Source organism: Motacilla alba, chromosome 4A (genome assembly GCF_015832195.1).
Source record: "Motacilla alba alba isolate MOTALB_02 chromosome 4A, Motacilla_alba_V1.0_pri, whole genome shotgun sequence".
NCBI lineage: Eukaryota > Metazoa > Chordata > Aves > Passeriformes > Motacillidae > Motacilla > Motacilla alba.
Genome location: NC_052045.1, coordinates 16,571,518 through 16,589,096, shown reverse-complemented (window position 1 = coordinate 16,589,096; position 17,579 = coordinate 16,571,518). Strand labels below are relative to the sequence as shown.

The 17,579-nt window shown below is 45.6% G+C and overlaps 1 protein-coding gene across 3 annotated transcripts in view; it reads right to left on the bottom strand.

Annotated features, from left to right (window-relative positions):
- The window catches only part of AMOT (angiomotin), a 61,102-nt gene that overhangs the window by 39,907 nt on the left and 3,616 nt on the right, over nt 1-17,579 (bottom strand). Inside the window, exon 1 of one of the 3 annotated variants that reach the window (XM_038164774.1) lies at nt 9,312-10,158. The exons of 1 other annotated variant lie outside the window; for it this stretch is intronic. The gene's annotated coding sequence lies outside the window, so the exon portion shown is untranslated. Of the gene's footprint in view, nt 1-894; nt 1,404-9,311; nt 10,159-17,579 lie in introns of those variants that run through there. One more of the 3 variants, XM_038164776.1, reaches the window with a different exon arrangement.

Below are 17,579 nucleotides of genomic sequence, written 5' to 3'. Positions count from 1 at the left end.
AGCAGGTGCATGGAGTGCTGCCAGCATTACTCATCTTCATTCCAGAAGGGCAGAGTCACCGGGCAAACAAGAAAAACTTCCTTCTTTTAACGAAAAACAAGAACAATGTCACCCGGAGGGGGGCAAATAAGATGCATACCCATTGTATTAGATCATCGTGCTACAGCAACAGACCGGTCCCGGTTTTAACAACTCTCCCAGCCAAACTGAGTCCACCTGAGCAAGGATTAGACTGCCCCTAATCCTGCCCCTCAAACACTCGTGTCACTGGGACCAGGCATGGGGAAGCCTGGCAGGCCTGAACAAAAGGCAGCAAGTTGCTTGGCCTGGCTGGAGATAAATAAGTCAAGACATCAACATGGGAAGATCCCCTCTAAATTACATCTCAAAGGAAAAAACTGACAAGACCTTACTTGACCTTTGAATTACTGTTCCCCTCATTAAAAAGTATCCATTTCTTCACAGGGAAGTTCCTATAATCTTCACCAACATAATTTAGGCTTTATATTACAAAGGAAAAAAAGAATAAACACTTACAAAGCCCAGTATAAATAGAAATGTGTAGTGGCTTTTGAGCATTTTGAAAAGAATGCTTTGTGATTTCAAGTTCCTCCCTAAAATTTTAAAAGTGACAGGACGATTTATTCTCAATATACCAGTCTAATAGGAAAACCAGCTGTTTTTATTGAGAATATTTCTACATGAAGACATCACAGCACTCAATTACTTACACTGTTATGCAGCAGTGTATACCTACCTAACACTGCTCACACATCTGCACAGTCACAACCCTTTGGGGGCAGGTACTACCATTTCTGCATAATTAATGAAACACAAATTCCAGCACAGGCAATGGAAGCTCTGCTACCAACTCCAGAAAGGCCAAGATCTCACCTTTTAGACGTCTTCTCGCCAAAACCAGCTCAAGCTCACGCAGCTTCAGCCACACCAGGTCTCATTTCAGAGGGCTGCCTCCCAGCACAGAGCAAGCAAGATTCATCTGCCTCAAACTTCAGCAATTTCCAGTCATCATCCCAGCAGAACTGGGGAATTGCTGCAAGCCCGAGCTGCAGTTTTAATTCAACATCAAGCTTTGTTTTGTGTTTTGAGAATGCTCCACTTCTGGCTGCTGCTGGCACTCAGGCAGCGCCCTGCTTCTGTCGTCAGCAGCCCCTGTCCCACAACTATCCCAACTATGCCTCAGCACCAGTTTCATTGCATTGTGTGGTTTCTCCATTCCTTCCCTGATTTAGTCCAGGCCTCTCCTCGGGGCTCTCAGATAATGAAAACCATGTGAGAGTAAAATGTAATCTTCAAACACGCAAACCAGTTTCGTGTGCATTATCAGAAGGGAGCAAAATGTTGACAGTGCATCATTTGTCCCTACAGATAGGATCAGACTCTTTTAATTGCTGCTGAGATTAAAAAAAAAAAAAAAAAAAAAAAGAGAAAAGAAAGAAAGAAAAAGATTGGAATCACCATCTACGTTAAAAATAAAGTCAAAATTCAAAGCTAAAAGCTTAAGCAGTCCTGAAAACAATGGAAATACGATCCTCAAAGAGATATGTCCACTTTGTGCCACCTTAAGGTAGTTTTTCCTCATATATATGTCAGTTGTGACATCCTGAAAATTTATATCACAGGTTGACACAAATAAAAAAAGTAGGTGGAGGAGGATGCAGAGAAGAAAACAACCACTATGGCCTAACTTTAGCATGGAATTTTCTGGCTTTTTCTAGCAATACCACAATTTAAACTATTTTAAGCCACCATATGGAGGAGCTCTTCTTATTTCAGAATGCTGTTTCACAGAATTTAAAGGGACTAACCACAGAATCCAGAAAGCAGGCAGGAATGGCCCCTCCTTTGGCCTCAGGTCTGCTTTTTGTTTCCTTTAGAAAAAGAAACAGCTAAAATACAGGTAAATTGCCAGTTATCAGCCAGAGATGCTGTGGCCCAAGGAAGGGCACAAACCCAGTGCAGTACTAGGATAGCCCAACACCAATGAGAGATCTCAGTGGGTGCCAGAGGTTAAAAATATGAATTAAAACTAAAACCCTTCAGAAGATCCAGCCCACTGCATTTTTAGACAGCAGGGATGATATAAAAGTGGTTTTGGTGTTGTTCTTTTATCATAACCACCTTGGCTTTTCATGTGCACCTTGTAAAAAACCTTTAATTACCTATAAGATGATTAATTGAGCCTCATCACCACACTGGGAGGAAGATATTACTCGATTCGTTTTAGCACAGTGGTGACTGGCTAAGTCTTGGCCTATACTGATGGTTTTTCTTGCCACAACTATGTCACTCAGGGAATTGATTTCTTTCAATGTGAGTATTCCAGCAACCACGCTAAAACAGATGCAGTTACAGTAGGAAATAATTGGTTTTAGGTGTATTGCTTAGGAAACCTCGTGTAAACCACACCAGCACGACTTCTGCCTTGCTAACAGAAACTTCATCACTGCTAGGAAGATTTTCTGTAGTAACAGCAAGCACAGATCCTGCCTAAATGGATCAGGGATGTTGGCACCCCAGGACTTGTGCAAGCAGAAGGCAGAGGAGCCCCTGAGAGTTTTCTACAGCTGGAAAAGATACTTCTGCAAAGGATCCTCAGCAGCTGCAGAAAAACAGTTAAAGATTTAGAGCCCAAATGAACTTCTCTGAGTGCACAGAAAGCAGAGGTAACACACGGCTCTTCGCTGCTCCCCCTGAGAGCTCAGTCAATGCCAGCAGCGCTTGTGCAGGAAATGCACTCAGCCCTCCCCTGCTTGAGGAATGCAGTGCCAGAGCCTCTCCAGGCAGGAAAAGCTGCTGTCCTGGGTCTCCCAAGGGAACACATCCTGCAGTTTGCCTCCCCCAGCACAACCCTGGAACCTGACCTCCATCCCAGCCTTTTGAGACTGCTCCATGGAAGCTCCCTTCAAACGCCCTGAGCAGCAGGGGATGGGGCCAGCAGTGTCCCACACACCCTTCCTACTGCCATCCCTGCTCCCCCAAATCAGAAATCCACTGAGCTTTCATCACATGCTAAATCCACTCTTCCCCCCAGCAGTGCTAAGCTTTTTTTATAACTTTTTTTTTTCCTAAAGAAGATCCAAGCGCTCCACACCCAATCCCAACTCCACAAGAGCAAAAGCTGCTCTTTCTCATGTAACTTTGGAGTGCTCTTTTCTGCCTGCTCTCCACAGATCCCTGATCTTACCCAAAGGAAGGGTGGAACAGGCTACGTAATGGCTCTTGGTCTCTTCAACCTTCATCATTTACAGTAAAAAGTGCTCCAAATTTGTTTTTACCCAACACAAATATCAGCACTCAGCTGTGATGACTCCAGAAAATTCCAGATTACCACCTCCTTGTGCACCTCCACAGGCTATCCCAGGACCCCAGACTGGTTTGGGTTGGAAGGAACATTAAAATCCATCTCATTCCAACCCCCCAGCACAGGCAGGGATGCCATCTCACGCTGGTTTTAAGTTCTGGCTCTCCAAAAATACAGAGGAGGTTTCAGCTTTGTTTCTTTTCAAAAAGACAATGGGAAAACAAGGAAGATATATTTTCCCAAGCCCCGCAACAAGACAGGCTAGCCCCAGTATGAAGCAATCAAATTTGTTTCAGCTGAACACAGAACCACCCAAATTAGAACAGCAGGAAAAGTCCACCAAACCCTGATGGGAACAAAGTCACTGAAATGTGGAATTACTTTCCTTGAGGGTTACAGTAAATAATCCTAATATATTAAGTAATTCTTTCAAAAAACAAGTTGTGTAGAGACACAGAACATTTTAAAGAAAATATTACCGTGACAACTCTTAGACAAGGTCTTACAAATGCTAATTAATTCATCAAACAAAATCCTAAACTGGCTTAATTCATAAAGATTCATATAAGAGAACTGCTCAACAACATCTTGGTCTACAATAGGACACTGTAAGTGCTTTGCTAATACAAATAATCCTTTAAAAACCAATTTTATTGGATCAGCAAACTTTTTTGTCATTTACACAAAGTCTGGTCCTATACTGTGACCAGTACTGATGAGCCTTAGCCCAACAGTGGTTACCAAGGAAAATGACCAAAGACCTCTCCAAACTCCCAAGGAATTTCAAATATTTAGTATTTAAAAAAAAAAAAAAGTTATTTTAAGCTGAGACACAACCAAACTAGACAAAAGTCATTCTCAGAGAGGATGAGAAAGTAAAAAAGCAGCAAGTCTGAATGGCAGCATTTATCTCTGAAGCCTTTCTGCAGGACCAAGAATGCAGAGTGCCTGCCAGGAGCAGAGGAGACACTCAGCTATTGGGAACAGGAGGGAGCCCTCACTTCTCCAGGGCCAGCCAAGCTCTGTGGGAGCTGCCCAGGACAAGGGACACATCCAACAACCACCACCAGGGATGGCCACAGCTCCATCCCAGGGAGACCCCAACACACGCTCCTCCTGCACCTAAGCTGAGCTCCTCACGCAAACCTCTCCACTCCAAGGCAGGATTTTAAAGCTTTCAGGGGTTTGTTTCCACAGGCCTTTGAATTCTGTTCTCAGGGGTTTTTTTTAAATTCATATTTCATTTTCTATTCCTATTCACTCCTCATGCACCGAGCTCCTGCTGACATCAAATGCCTGGTTTGCCCTGAATGGCCATTTATACACAAGTAAGTTTTAAATCTATTCTTACTTTAAAAACTACATCCAAGTGTCCATGTAAACACAAATTCCATCAACCACAAAAAACTCCTTTCCCTTACAGGTATAGTAGGCAAGTAGGAAAAGATTATATTGCATATTAAAAAATTCATTGCTCCTAGGAACAACTTCACACTATTTTTCCCAAAGTTGTTGGATCTTTTTTCTGTCCAGAAGATGACACTTCAAGGCTACTCTGGAGAGCCAGGAAATATGCAAGATTTGGATATTGCTGACTTTAGAGCTCTCCATACAGCCCATTACTTTCACATGGACACAGTTCCAGTATCAGATCTGTCCAAAGCATGGACCAAATGCTTTTGGAAAAGCTGAAGGTATGGCCATGGAGGCTGCAGCATAGAGTTCTTCCTGTGGCCAGCACTGCATTCCAGAGCTGCTTGGGAATACACTCTCTCCTATATAAAAGGGTTTAACAACTCCTGCAACCAAACTGGACTCACAGGGCAGGTAGGTGCCTGCTCTTTTATGAAAGACAGTGATTTAAGTGTACAATATGCTGCTGCCACATATGGGGCACGTGCAGAGAGAAGATCAGGCACCAGGACGCGTGGAAGCCTAACCTAGAAAGTTCCTACTCATCAGAAAGTAAGAAAAGCAGAGAATTCCTGAAAGGAATGAGCTTACAGAAATGAGTTGTGGCCCAGATTCAACACAATGGACTAAATCACTTTGACAAATCCTCTAGTGCTTCCTGCAAGTGTATAACCCCAGCAACAGGCAGTTTGGAACACTTCTATGAGGAACCAAGTCCTCTCTTGTATTTCAGTGGACAGAAGAGGAGAAAGAGAGCCTGGACCTTATTGCCAATCCCCAAGAATGGCTGTTCTCACACTTTTATAAACACTTGGTCTCCATGGAAGGGGGATACCTAGCAGCAAACATTGGCAACCAAGGACATTCCACTCCCACTATATCGTCCACAATAGCAAGAAGGGGAAAAAATACATAAAGCTGCTTTGATTAGGAACCCTTTGAGAGGACTTCTTCAAAAGCGAGCGTCTGAAAATACCGTGAAATGTGGGAATGTGCAACAACAGCCAGATAGAGGAAAACAGGCATCTTACTTTATCCTGAAAGCATTTACACTTCAGCCCAAAGTGGGAACATCCATTAATCCAAGAATCTTTTGCCAAGAACAAGGTCATCATTTTCTTTTTAATTCACAACAGAGCCCAGCACACAACATATTCTGCACCAAACAGAGAATCTCATCATTTACAGGTGTTTGGAGCCAGGTTTCAGTTTAATGCATACTCTGAACTTGTAAGAACTTTATTATACTGGGTTTTGTCTTCACTGCAGGTCAGAGCTCTGCAGCTCTTTAAAAGCCACTAGTAAGAATGAAACAAAAAGTGCACAAGTATTTCTGCCCCACAAGGGGTATAAACAGACAAATTCTTTCACTGCCAGAAGTATTTATACATTAACACAATCTTGGACTGTTGATAATTCTAAAATTGAAGACCTATTCCTGTGTATACATTATTACAACAATCTAAACCAAGCTTAGATTTTACTCCACATTAAGAAAATTAAGCTTTAATGAGCTCAAATTTTCCTTGAGCTGTTTGCTTATTGCAGTGACAGTAAGCCCCAGCCATGGAGCAAGGCATCATTGTGCTGAGCCCTAGGAAGAATGAAATGGTTCAATTTGTTCTATCAAAATAACCACCAAAAAAAATATAAATCACATCACACTCAACTGGAAACAAAAGGAAGGGCTAGAAGTGGGAGAAGCATTTATGCTCTGAGAACTTGGGGTTGCAAATTCTCAATTGCACTGTCATGGTTAGGAAAATGTGGCAGCAAAGCAACGCAACCTTATTTCTAAATAAACAAAAAGATTGGTCAGTCTGCTGATGCAAGACAGACTAAAGAGAACAAGAGAACTATTAAATTATCTCCACTTCTGGGATTCTGGCTATTCTTTTGCAAAGTGAATGGCTTATGCTAATCAGGATGCATCTGAAATGCATCATTCAAGCCTTCTTGTGCAAATACAGTTCTTATTTATCCCAAAAGATCCCCACCAGCTGGCAATGTTTGCATACAATGTTAAACCCAACCTCAAGAGCCCATGCATTATGAGTCATTTTACACTTAAAAACATTAGTTCCCTTCAGAGTTCTCCAAGACCGTGTATCCCACGAGAAGAATTTTAGTGGAATTCAGCAATAACACACTATGTTACCATCCAACTTCCTCTAGCACAAAGAAGTTACAAGTTTTCTGTTGTTCGGTGGGTTTGGTTTTTTTCCCTCCTAACAGTGCTTTTCCTCAAGAACATCTTTGGGGAAGGAACAAAAGGATTTGCACCAATCCCTTCTACATGAATCAAATATTTATGCTATACCCTCTTGAAGCACTTTCATCTAGTAACCTATGGAATGTGATCTCCTGACCTCAACACTCAGGCACGTCTAAATCAGCTGCCCTTTGAGCTGTATTAGAGGCCGCAGAGAATTTTTATACATTTGTATCACAGGCATACGAAAAACTTGTGGCCCAGCTGTGGCATTCTCTGCCACGAAGCATTAGTCCAAAGTGTGCTCCAGGAAAGGGGAATGCTTTGGTTGTCCCACGTTTATGGCACAATCTGATGTTGTGTGTCACCAGGAGCAGGCAGGATGATGAACCAAGCTATCAGCCAGCTATCAGCCAGCACAGTTTAAATTCAAGTGTCATGGCAAGCTCCAAGCCCACGTCCCACCACATGGCCACTCTGCCCTGTTCCCTTCTGCCTCCAGCCCCCTCCCCAGGGCAGTCAGCACTGCCTGCAAAAACCCTCCAGAATCCAAAAGGCAAAGCGCTTGTGGGATGAGCAGGCACCCCATTCCCTCCATCTGGAAATCCCACCCTTTCCTCAAGAAAAATAAATCATTCTTGTCTTTCTGGCTCCCAGGAATCTTTGAAGGATGGGGTTATGTTGCAAATAACTGTCCTGGAAGTAAAAGAGAGGGAGACCAGGTGTCCCAGATGAACCTGCAACTTCAACTACAGCACAGATTTTTCCAGGGTCAGCTCATGACCCTGCTCCCTCGAGGAGCAGTCACTGAGGTAACCCTGGTGAAAGTCTGACCCAGAGATTTAACAGGGTCATGGGCCTGATGGTAGGGTTCATGTTTTCACAGCAGCCCTGAAAAACCAACGTGATGCTGCCCATGGCTCACACGGGAGCAGCACGAGGGCGTAGGGAAAGCTCGAGAACACAGCTCTTGTGTTCCCACCCTGACGTGGTAAAGAAGGCTCGGTGCCCTGAAACAGTCAAGCAGAAAAACACGAGACAGCAGCCAAAACCAAGACCCTGCCCTCCGCCCCAGGAGGGATCCTGGTCAGTCACTCGCCCCAGTCCCCTCGCAAGGTGCCCCACTGGCTGCTGCACCTCAGCAGAGACTGAGGCACCCCCGGCTCTCCGAGGGTCCAGCAGCTCACAGCACGCTGCCTTGCTGCCCCACCTATTCCACCTTCTTTTCCCACACAAATCCCTCAGGGGAAGAGGAAGGAAAAAAAAAACTTAAAAAAGAATGAGGAACAGGGAGCAGGACAGACCAATGTGTAGCATTTCCTGTATCTTCCACAGGAAAAACCCACGCAGCGGGGAAGAGCTCAATGTCAAGGCTGGTTTCACCACATGAACAGGCAGTTCCTCCTGCTGGGGGATGCTGTGTGATTCCTCAGGGAACAATACAATCTTCCCTAACACAAGGAGTCCCACTAGCAGCCACACAAAATTCCACAGGTCCTTCCCTTGCAGAAATGCCTGGTGGCAAAGAAGGAGGAATGTGGGTACAGAGCTGGGGGAGAAGGAAAATGAGACACTCGCTGTGGTATTATCACTTGTAAACCAGGACACACTCAGCACTTGGCCCCTACAGAAAGGAGTATTCTGAAAATATGTTTCCCTGCACAGAGACTGGGCCTCCATCCAGTTATTATGTGCACATGTCCCTGCTGCGTTTTCAGTCTTACTTCGGGAAGAAAAAATCTCAAAACAAAGAAAACATCCCCTCATATTCACTGTGCACAGTGCCAAGCGTGCTCCTGACCATGTTCAATAATCTGTTAAGGCGTGCTAATAATGGGTGCAACACTTCTACACCTTGTGACACAGCAGCAAAGCACTTAATGTAAAACAAATTCCAGTGTGAAACAAGAAATCAGCCGATCGTGGCAGCCCTGTTTGCACGTGTGATACAGAAATGCACATAGATGCTCCCCTGTGCAGCACGACCAGCAAAGACAATCTCAACACGTGGATTTCAAGCACAATGACTGCAATTATTTTCTCAAAAGAAAAGAGCACCACAAGAATCGGCTGCTTTCAAACACAGCCTGACACAAACCCACTTCAGCGACTTCCACCGAGTTTTACTCAATCCAATTACACACGAGTACATCACTATTCGTTTTGGCAATTTACAACCACTGGTGACATAGGTGGATGAGCGTATTTTGTTCTTTTTTTTTCTTTTGCAAGATGAAAAGCAAACTTAACAGGAGAGAGAAGTGATGGACAAAAGCTGACAGAGAAGAGAGCCAGTCTAACTCCCAGGTTAAGGCTGGAGAAAGAATGCAGAGTCCCTTGCAGCGTGAGCACATCTCTTACCTACTGATCTGCTGAAGACAAAAGGGTTTTCTTCTTTTCAGAAACTGGACACTTGTAGCTCGTTGGGTCAGTCACACAAAGCTTCCCTGCTGCCAAAGGTATTCTTTTTCCCCTCGGGTTTTTGTTGTTGTTGTTTGGTTTTTTACCCCAGAGAGTAAAGGGCAGAACAGTGGATTCAGCAGGGGCAAAGGGTGGAATTCGAGATTTAACGGGCTGGAGAACCGCAGAGCTCTCTCCAAAAGATGCTGTATTTCAAGGCGCTTTCATTTGCAAATCCTTCTTCATCCTCAGTGTCAATAAAACTGGAGGAGGGGGAGTAAACTTTTTTTAACCGCAGAAATAAACTGGACTCCACAGTACGGGGAATGTGATACGAACTGGATTTGTGGCTCGACTTTTTCTTTTATTAAAAATAAATATACTTTCAGAACAGGCAATCGAGCTGGAAGCGGGGTAAAAAAAAAAATCCCAGAGTCAGCCAGGACCTGCCCGCGGTCGCTGGGAGGAGGATAGCGGTACCTCGAGAGCGGCAGAATAAACACAAAGAGGGGAAAGTCCGCGTCCCGGCGCTGGCAGCTCGGCTGTCAGTGGCAGCGCCGCCCGGGGCAGTCGCAGCGCCCGCGGCCCCGGCAGCGAAGGGCGGCCCGCGGCATCGCGCCCGGGCGGGCTCGGCTGCGCTCGCTGCTTCTCCGCGGTTACCTGAGCGCGGCGGCGGAGCGGCCCCGGGCAGGCTGGGCGGCACGGAGCGCGGCGGAGCGGGCGGCACGGGCGGCTGGGCTCCCTCCTCCGCCTCCTTCCGCTGCTGTGGGCGCGGGCGGCCCGCGGGAGCGCTGGGCCGGGGCGGGCAGGAAGCGCCGCCGCCCCCGGGCCCGCCCCGCCCGCGGCACCGCCCCCGCTCCGCCCGCCCGCCCGCCCGCCGCTATTGTGTGCGGACACACGGACACACGGACGCACGGACCGCGCCGAGCCGCAAGGAGCAGCGCCGCGGATCCTGGCCCCGCACACGCACCCCAACAACCCCACCCTGTGCCCGGAGCGGCGTCCAAACGCTCCCGGAGCTCCTGCGGCTGTGCCCATTCTCTGGGGAGCCTGGGCAGTGCCCCAGCACGCACCGGGGCGAGAACCTTTCCCGAATACCCAACCTAAGCCTCCCTGACACAGCTCCAGCCGTTCCCTTGGCTCCTGTCCGTGCTCACAGAGAGAGATCGGAGCTGCCCCTCCACTGCCCCTGGGAGGATGGTGAAGACCACAACGAGGTCTCCTCCAGGCTGAACACACCGAGTGACCTCAGCCACTCCTCAGGAGAGTTTCCATCTAGACCTTCTCCCATCCTCGTGGCCTCCTTTGTACACTCTTCTAAAAGCTTCATATCTTTTTTAGAGTGTGGTGCCCAAAACGGTTCAAAACATTCGAGGTGAGAACACCCCAGTGCAGAGCACGGCACAGCAGGACAATCCTCTCCCCGGCCTGGCTTGGCAGGTGATGCTGTGCCCGGTGCCTCCCAGGACAGCCCTGGTCCCTCTGCAGGAGGAGCCACCTCGGCAGCTGTGGAAGCACCTACAGGAGTCAGCCCCACCAAAACCAACCTGCCGAGCTGGCAGGACTGGCAGGGAATGGGTTCCCTGGAACTGGGTTCAATTGGACTGAAATGGGTTTATAGCAATGTGCACCAGCCCAGGACTCATCTTTTTGCTGGCCAAATGCTGAAAATAAATGAAAGCGAGGCAAGAACTGATCATGGCTAACTGCATATAGGCAGGGTATTAAAGGAGATCCCTGTATATTATGTTCTACTTAAAACCAAAATGTATATCACATCATCTTCCAAAGCTTAGGCTATCCTAATAGGAAATATCCACAGACCTCTACTACTCTGCCACAGCTGGAAATAGTGGTCAGTGTGAAAAGATGAGACTGAAGACACTGCAGTTCTCCCCAAATACAACTCTGATTTTGCTGTGTTTCGGCATTTTATCACATGATAAAAGATGGTGGCCACATTCAGAGGTGGCTTTTGCTGAAAGCTTTAGTGCCTGGAATCAGAGTGTGGAATTTCAACTCCTGAAACAGTTTATCTTTAAACATTCCACAACCTTTAGAGCAAAGCATGGACGCACGACCTTTGTGCATGTGACCCTATTCAAAAGCCTGTAAAAGGATCCCAAAATGCTGCTAAAAAGAAATACTTAAGGCAGTCTTGTTTTAGAAGATCTAATAGAGGATTAGTAATGGCAGTAACACAAGTCAGCTCTGCAGTGGAACCAGTCTTTGCACCAGAGAGGCAAAGCTCTTGTTCTGAAATGGGCTAAGCAGCATTACTTCTCCTTAGAACTTCTCCTCACCCCGTCCCTGTAATCAGGGCAAATACCCAGTCTAAACAAGGCTGAGAGATAACAAACTGGTCCTTCAGTAGGGACTTATTTGTGTACAAACAATCTACCCTGCCTTTCTCACAATCCACCTCCTCCTCCAGCTTTTGCATAGGGAGCGCTGGCATCCTCCCCCAGTGAGGCCATTCCTGTCCTGAACTGCTGAGGAGGACAATCTCCCAGTGACAGCTTCCACTTGGCTCCTGGTCATTACCTCGTAATTTCAAAAAAAGAGCGAAACAGAAAACTGAATGCAGCTGTCACGGTGTGTCCACAGCTGATTTAATACATAAAGGCCTGATCATGCAAATATGAAGCCCACTAAGCAGTACCAATTTGGTAAAGTTTGAGGCTAAGATGCCACCAGTTTCCAAAAAAAAACTTGAAAGTGCAAAAACTGGCCACATGTCAAATCCTTGCACTGTTAAATTTGGCCTTCATGTGAGGAGGGATGGCATGATTCAGCCATTTACCTTTTAATCCCTCTGAGCAAATACATCCTTTCTGACATTCCCAAATGTTAGCATTGAAAAGAAAGACTTGGCCAAAAATTCAGGAAGTCGAATTACAGAAATCCCAAGTGCAGCATCTATAAACATCTATTTTTCCCCCCTCATAACCAACATTCATTCACTGGAATGTTTTAATGGAAGAAATTCAGAAACACATGTAAACAGCTCATTAACATCCCATAACCTTACAGTTTGAAACGCCAAAGGAAAAAAACAGGCAGTGGAGAAGCAGCTACTGAAGGCAGCATTTGCTGGATGCTGTGGGGCAGCGTTGTAAGGGAAATTAGCACAGCTAGAGCGAGGGAAAGAGTTATAAACTGTGCTTCAGTCACACATCCTGTCTCCCTCCCACATGCTCAAAGAAAATATGGGAGTAAAGAGAGAAGGCAGAGTCATCAGGAAAGCACAAGCATTGCTTCATGCAGGCACTGGGGAGCAGCGAGCCTTGCCCGAGGCGTGTTAACCTCGGCTCCTCTGCTGCCTATTCCAGGAGCACTGCTCGTGTTCAACCCACACAACTGGAGATACCAGCCTTATCGGGACTGCAAAAGAACAAAGCTGCATGAAATCCAAACTCTCTTCCTTAAAGCACTCTCCCCCTGTATCCTCCCTTCACCCAGCTCCCCGCCCAGGCCGGTGCTCAGGAGCTCCAGCACACATCTGAATGGCTGCCAGCGGAGGAAGCGAGCAGTTTCCATACACACATCACGCCACAATGTGGGAATTCAGGAAACAACACAAGAAAGGGGTTCCTAATAACTGTTCCAGCGTGCTCGGGCCAATTTATGCAATTGCACAAAGGTCACGGTGGTTGTGCTAAAAAGCACAAAAGATAAGCGCTACAACGGCAACTAATTCAAAGCAGGAGAATAAATCTCAGGCTTAGGAAAACCTGGAGTTGCTCCACCTACAATTTTTTAAGAGGTTGTCCTTCACATTCTTTAGAATTCCTCCATCCTTAAGTTCCTCCCTCCAGGAATGGCTGTAACTCAGGCGCCCTTTGTCCGCAGCAGCTGGAGCTCAGGAAGCTGCTGATATTATCCCTCCTGTACAGACACACCACGGCTCAGCTCAGCATCCACTCAGCACACTGCACAGGGCCCTGAATTCATTTCCGTGCATCTCTGATCTCGGGCCAGTTCAACAGAGCTTTTCTTCTTGCACATAAAAATAAAGTGTTAGCAGGGCTCAGAAGTGGCATTTAACTCTTGGGGCCAGACAGAACGTCCCCACTAAAGTGAGGGGTTCTTTGTCTATAAAACACATTATTGGGCAAAATAATGACCCTACAGTAAACAGACAGTAATACAAAGAAACAGGAAAAAAGCCTAAGAAGAGGAACTGAGGATGTTTGCCAGGAATGTGAGCAGGAGCAAGAAACAAGAATTTCTGAAAAGGGAGAGTGTATTTCTTGTCATAGAAAACAAAGTCAGAATCCCAGAATGGTTTCGCTTGGAAGGGGCCTTAAAGCTCATCTCATTCCACCCCCTGCCTTGGGCAGGGACACCTTCCACCCTCCCAGGTTGCTCCAAGCCCCATCCAACCTGGCCTTGGACACTTCCAGGTGAGTTTGACAGATACTCATTGAATAAAAGGAAGTAAGCGAACCATGTTTGGGAATACAGACCAAAACAAGACTAAAAGATTTTGAAGCCTTGTAAAAATCACAAGAAATGTGTGGAGAAAGCACCAAGGTACTGGAAGGCCGAGTGGTTGGTCCAAAGTCAGGCTGCATTCGCAGAGGCCCTGCCTTGCTGCCCACATGTAGTGAGCTCAGACATGCAGTACTGCAGCTTTTGCTGCTGTTTCACCACCTGGTTGTAGCACCCAGCACCTTCAGGGTGGCCATGGCCATCTTTATGTCATTTGCAGAGGATTTGGTGTTGCTGCCACATCCAGCCCTGAGCTGTAACAAGGCCTGGAAGGCGCCCTTGGGTCCCGTGTTGGGTACGGCTGGAGAGCAGCTATGATTTCTGAAGGGAAACAGAATCAGACAGATGAGGGATCGAGGCATGAACTACATGAGTTATTATCCACCAAGATGGCAAGAACAGCTATTCACAGATCAAGAGCACCAGAAATTACCACCATCAAACTTGACATGCGTGGAATTGCTAGAAAAATTCTATCCTCAAAACACACGAGCAGGAACAGTTACACACTACTTATTCCTCTGGCCTTCACTAAGTAACTGCTGTGTCTTTCTATACAAGTGTATTCTTTTACCAATTCTACACAATAAAACTTTGATGACCACATAACTTCTGGGAGGGAAGTAACTGATATAGAAACCTCTGCAAAGCCAACTTCATGTCCTGTCTCTACTGTGATTTACACTGTAACACAGCCCCAGCTCATCTAAGATTTTTCATGCTGCTGCGTGTAAAGAGTTTTAAAAGTCTGTCAGTCTGGGAGGTGCCTCTAATGGATTGTAACTCAAGTGCAGCATGGTTCCTGGGGTGAAGAAAAGGCCTGCAAGGAAAGGGGAGAAAAGGAACAGCTTACCACAGTGAAATGTAATATAGAGGTCAGCAGTGACATGTCACCCACGAGGTGATTGATCAGGTACCACCTGTAAGGAGAATTATTCTAACTGCTGAACCTTGGCCCGTCTCTGAGCAGAACTGCAGAAGAGAGCTGTGTATCCAGGAGAGTGGTAAACAACTGCCAACTATGGAAAAACAAATGTTTCAGCTTTGCCCTAAACACACTCGCACCTCAGTGCCCTGCAGTTAAACGTAGTTTGGGCAAAATAAGGTTAGTCTGGACAAAGTGATTTCCTTACCAAATGCTGTTCTTCTCCCAAAGATGGACCTGTAAGCTTTAGCTGATGTCTATGATATGTTAACAACCTTGATGTAGGAAAGCTGACCACTCCCTTGCTTCTCTGCACTCTTACCTCTCAAGTCTCCTTAAAAAGAGATGTGTCTTTAAAATCTGCTGGAATTAATTGAACATTCCCTCAACTTCCAGTGGATTTGGACCAGAGTGAACTGTAAGAGTAAGGCATGGAGGCACTGAGCTTCAGCACAGTATTTGTTTGCTCTCAAGGACTAAAGATTGTGTGAAATTACAAGTGAACAAGATGTACAGCAGGTTCTGCAGCAAAAACCAGACTTGCTAATCCTGATATTTCAATGACCATAAAGCCTAAGAGAGGACAACCATGGCTGATTTGATACCAAAAAAACCAACCTCTTCAAAGTCTCCAGGCCTTAGAATGGTGCAGCTGTATTGATAAATACCACGGGGATGGGGGACAGGGGGTGCTCTTCGATTTAAAGCTCTTGCAACTCATTTTTAATGCTGATGTCAGAAGCAGACTCAAAAGTGAGAAATAAAAGAGGCCCAACCAACAGCAATCTCTGGCTGGGAGCAACCCTGCACTGCCTGGGAAGGGTAAAGGCATGGTCCCAGTGAAACACTGAGTGCCATGTGCATGCCAGAGCTCTGCTAATTGCAGGAGCAGAACCATCTTCCCCTGCTACAGAGAAGCTGTACTGTAACCAGCTTGTTCTGAACGTGAAATTAAAGAAGAGAAATGAAAGGAGAAAAAAATGTTAGGTACAAAAAACATATTGAAACAAAATAGATTAATTTCTCTTAAATAACTTCTTCAAAAAGTGCCAATTAGAATTTTTATGAATACATAGATGTGCTCCTAAAGGCAGTTTTTTCCCTGTAGTAAGCTACAAAAAGACTGATAATTAGAGAGAGCAAGATATCAAGTTACAGGTAATTGATTATCATTTCATTTTCATGTAAATGAAAAACTAAAAATAGAATTATGGAAAAAAGTCTGATTAGATTTTACAATCATTTTCAAAAGCTGCTGCCACATTCTGGAAGAGCACCAGCACACTCTGCTGGTGATCTTTGTTTAACAGTTATCAAGAGAAAAATGAGGGGTGAAAGTGCATTATGTTCTTGATATGAAATGCCATTTTTGTTTTAAATTTATGGTTAATTAGGTCCCCAACAATTTAGGAAACAGCAACTCTAGGAGCTAGCTGTGCTTTTGGAAACAACGCAGTCATTACTAAGAACTTCATTTACTCTGGGCAATCATCACTCACTGGAATAAATTTCACTGTCTCAAATAAACATCTGATGTAAATGCTTCTCTCAGCAGAAAGCCCTTCTGTGGTGCTGCCACACAAAGACAAGCTGGTGTGAGAAATTCCCATGATGCCAAATCCCTTGGCTCCACCCTGACTTTCCATCAATTTTTGGGCTATGCCAAGAAAAACAGCTCTCCTTAAAAAAGTCCTAGCCCAGCTCCAACACCTTCCCCAACGGGAGCCACAGTGGGAATGCTGCTGTGTTTTCATCAAAGCAAACCTGCTCCCAGCCCTGTCTCTGTTCCACCCTTTGCCAGGAAGCTGGAAAAGCTTTGATTCCCTCTGCCCAGGATGCACCCAAGCCGTGTCTCCTGGGCTGCCTCACACACCTGAGCCAGAGCTCGCACAGGACAAGGAGGCAGCAAAAACAACCCCCAAGCCAAGCACCTCGCTGCCAGCTGTCCCAGCTCCCAAACTGTGCTCAGAGCAGGCACCAGGAAGAAGGGTTAAAAACTGGCAAATTGAATCCATGTGCAGCTCATGGAAGTGTGGGAAACAAGAGACAATGTTAAGGGCAGAGTATTCATTAGCAAAGGGCTCAAGTTTCTTGGCTTCTGCCATCTGCTTCCCAAAGGCCATTTTTCAAGGTAGCTTTTTGTTCTTCACTTTTGAATGTAGCTGTGGAAAGACATCTTACTCCTTCTTAGCTAATGAACTAAAGCTCAGTGCACATTCAATGGCTTAAAATATTTTGTCTTTTTAACTCCCTGGGGACAAGAAGGGAATGCAATGTCAGAGGTAGGGTTTTTCTCCTGGGATTTGGATCGAATTTTTACCTGACACAGCTGACCCAGAACCCTCAGAACACCTCCATAAATATTCATTTACACTATGGTATTAAATGCATCAAGAAATCCTGTGTTCACAAAAAAAAAAAATACACAAGACTTCACAATGCTGTATATATCTGTATATTATGTGTAGTGAGATACACAACCCCTTTGACTGTTTTCCTTCATGAAGTAAAAACTGGGAAAAACAGCTCCTGAATCAGAGAAACAGCTCAGAGCCCTAAAAAGAACACACTCTGTGGTAAAAATAAGTGAGTTTTAACATAGCTGTAAGTCAAAGTCAGGAATAATTGTTCTAACGCATTCTGCTCCTGACAGATCTCAAATTTAGAAGCGCTTCACATTTGCTGAGAGTCCCAAGGAACTTTTTAAGCATTCAGGGATCACTGACACTTGGCAGAGTGGGACAGAGTGACAGCCAAATGCCAAGCAGAGCTCTGAAACACTGCATGGGGAACAGACATTCCTGCCTAAG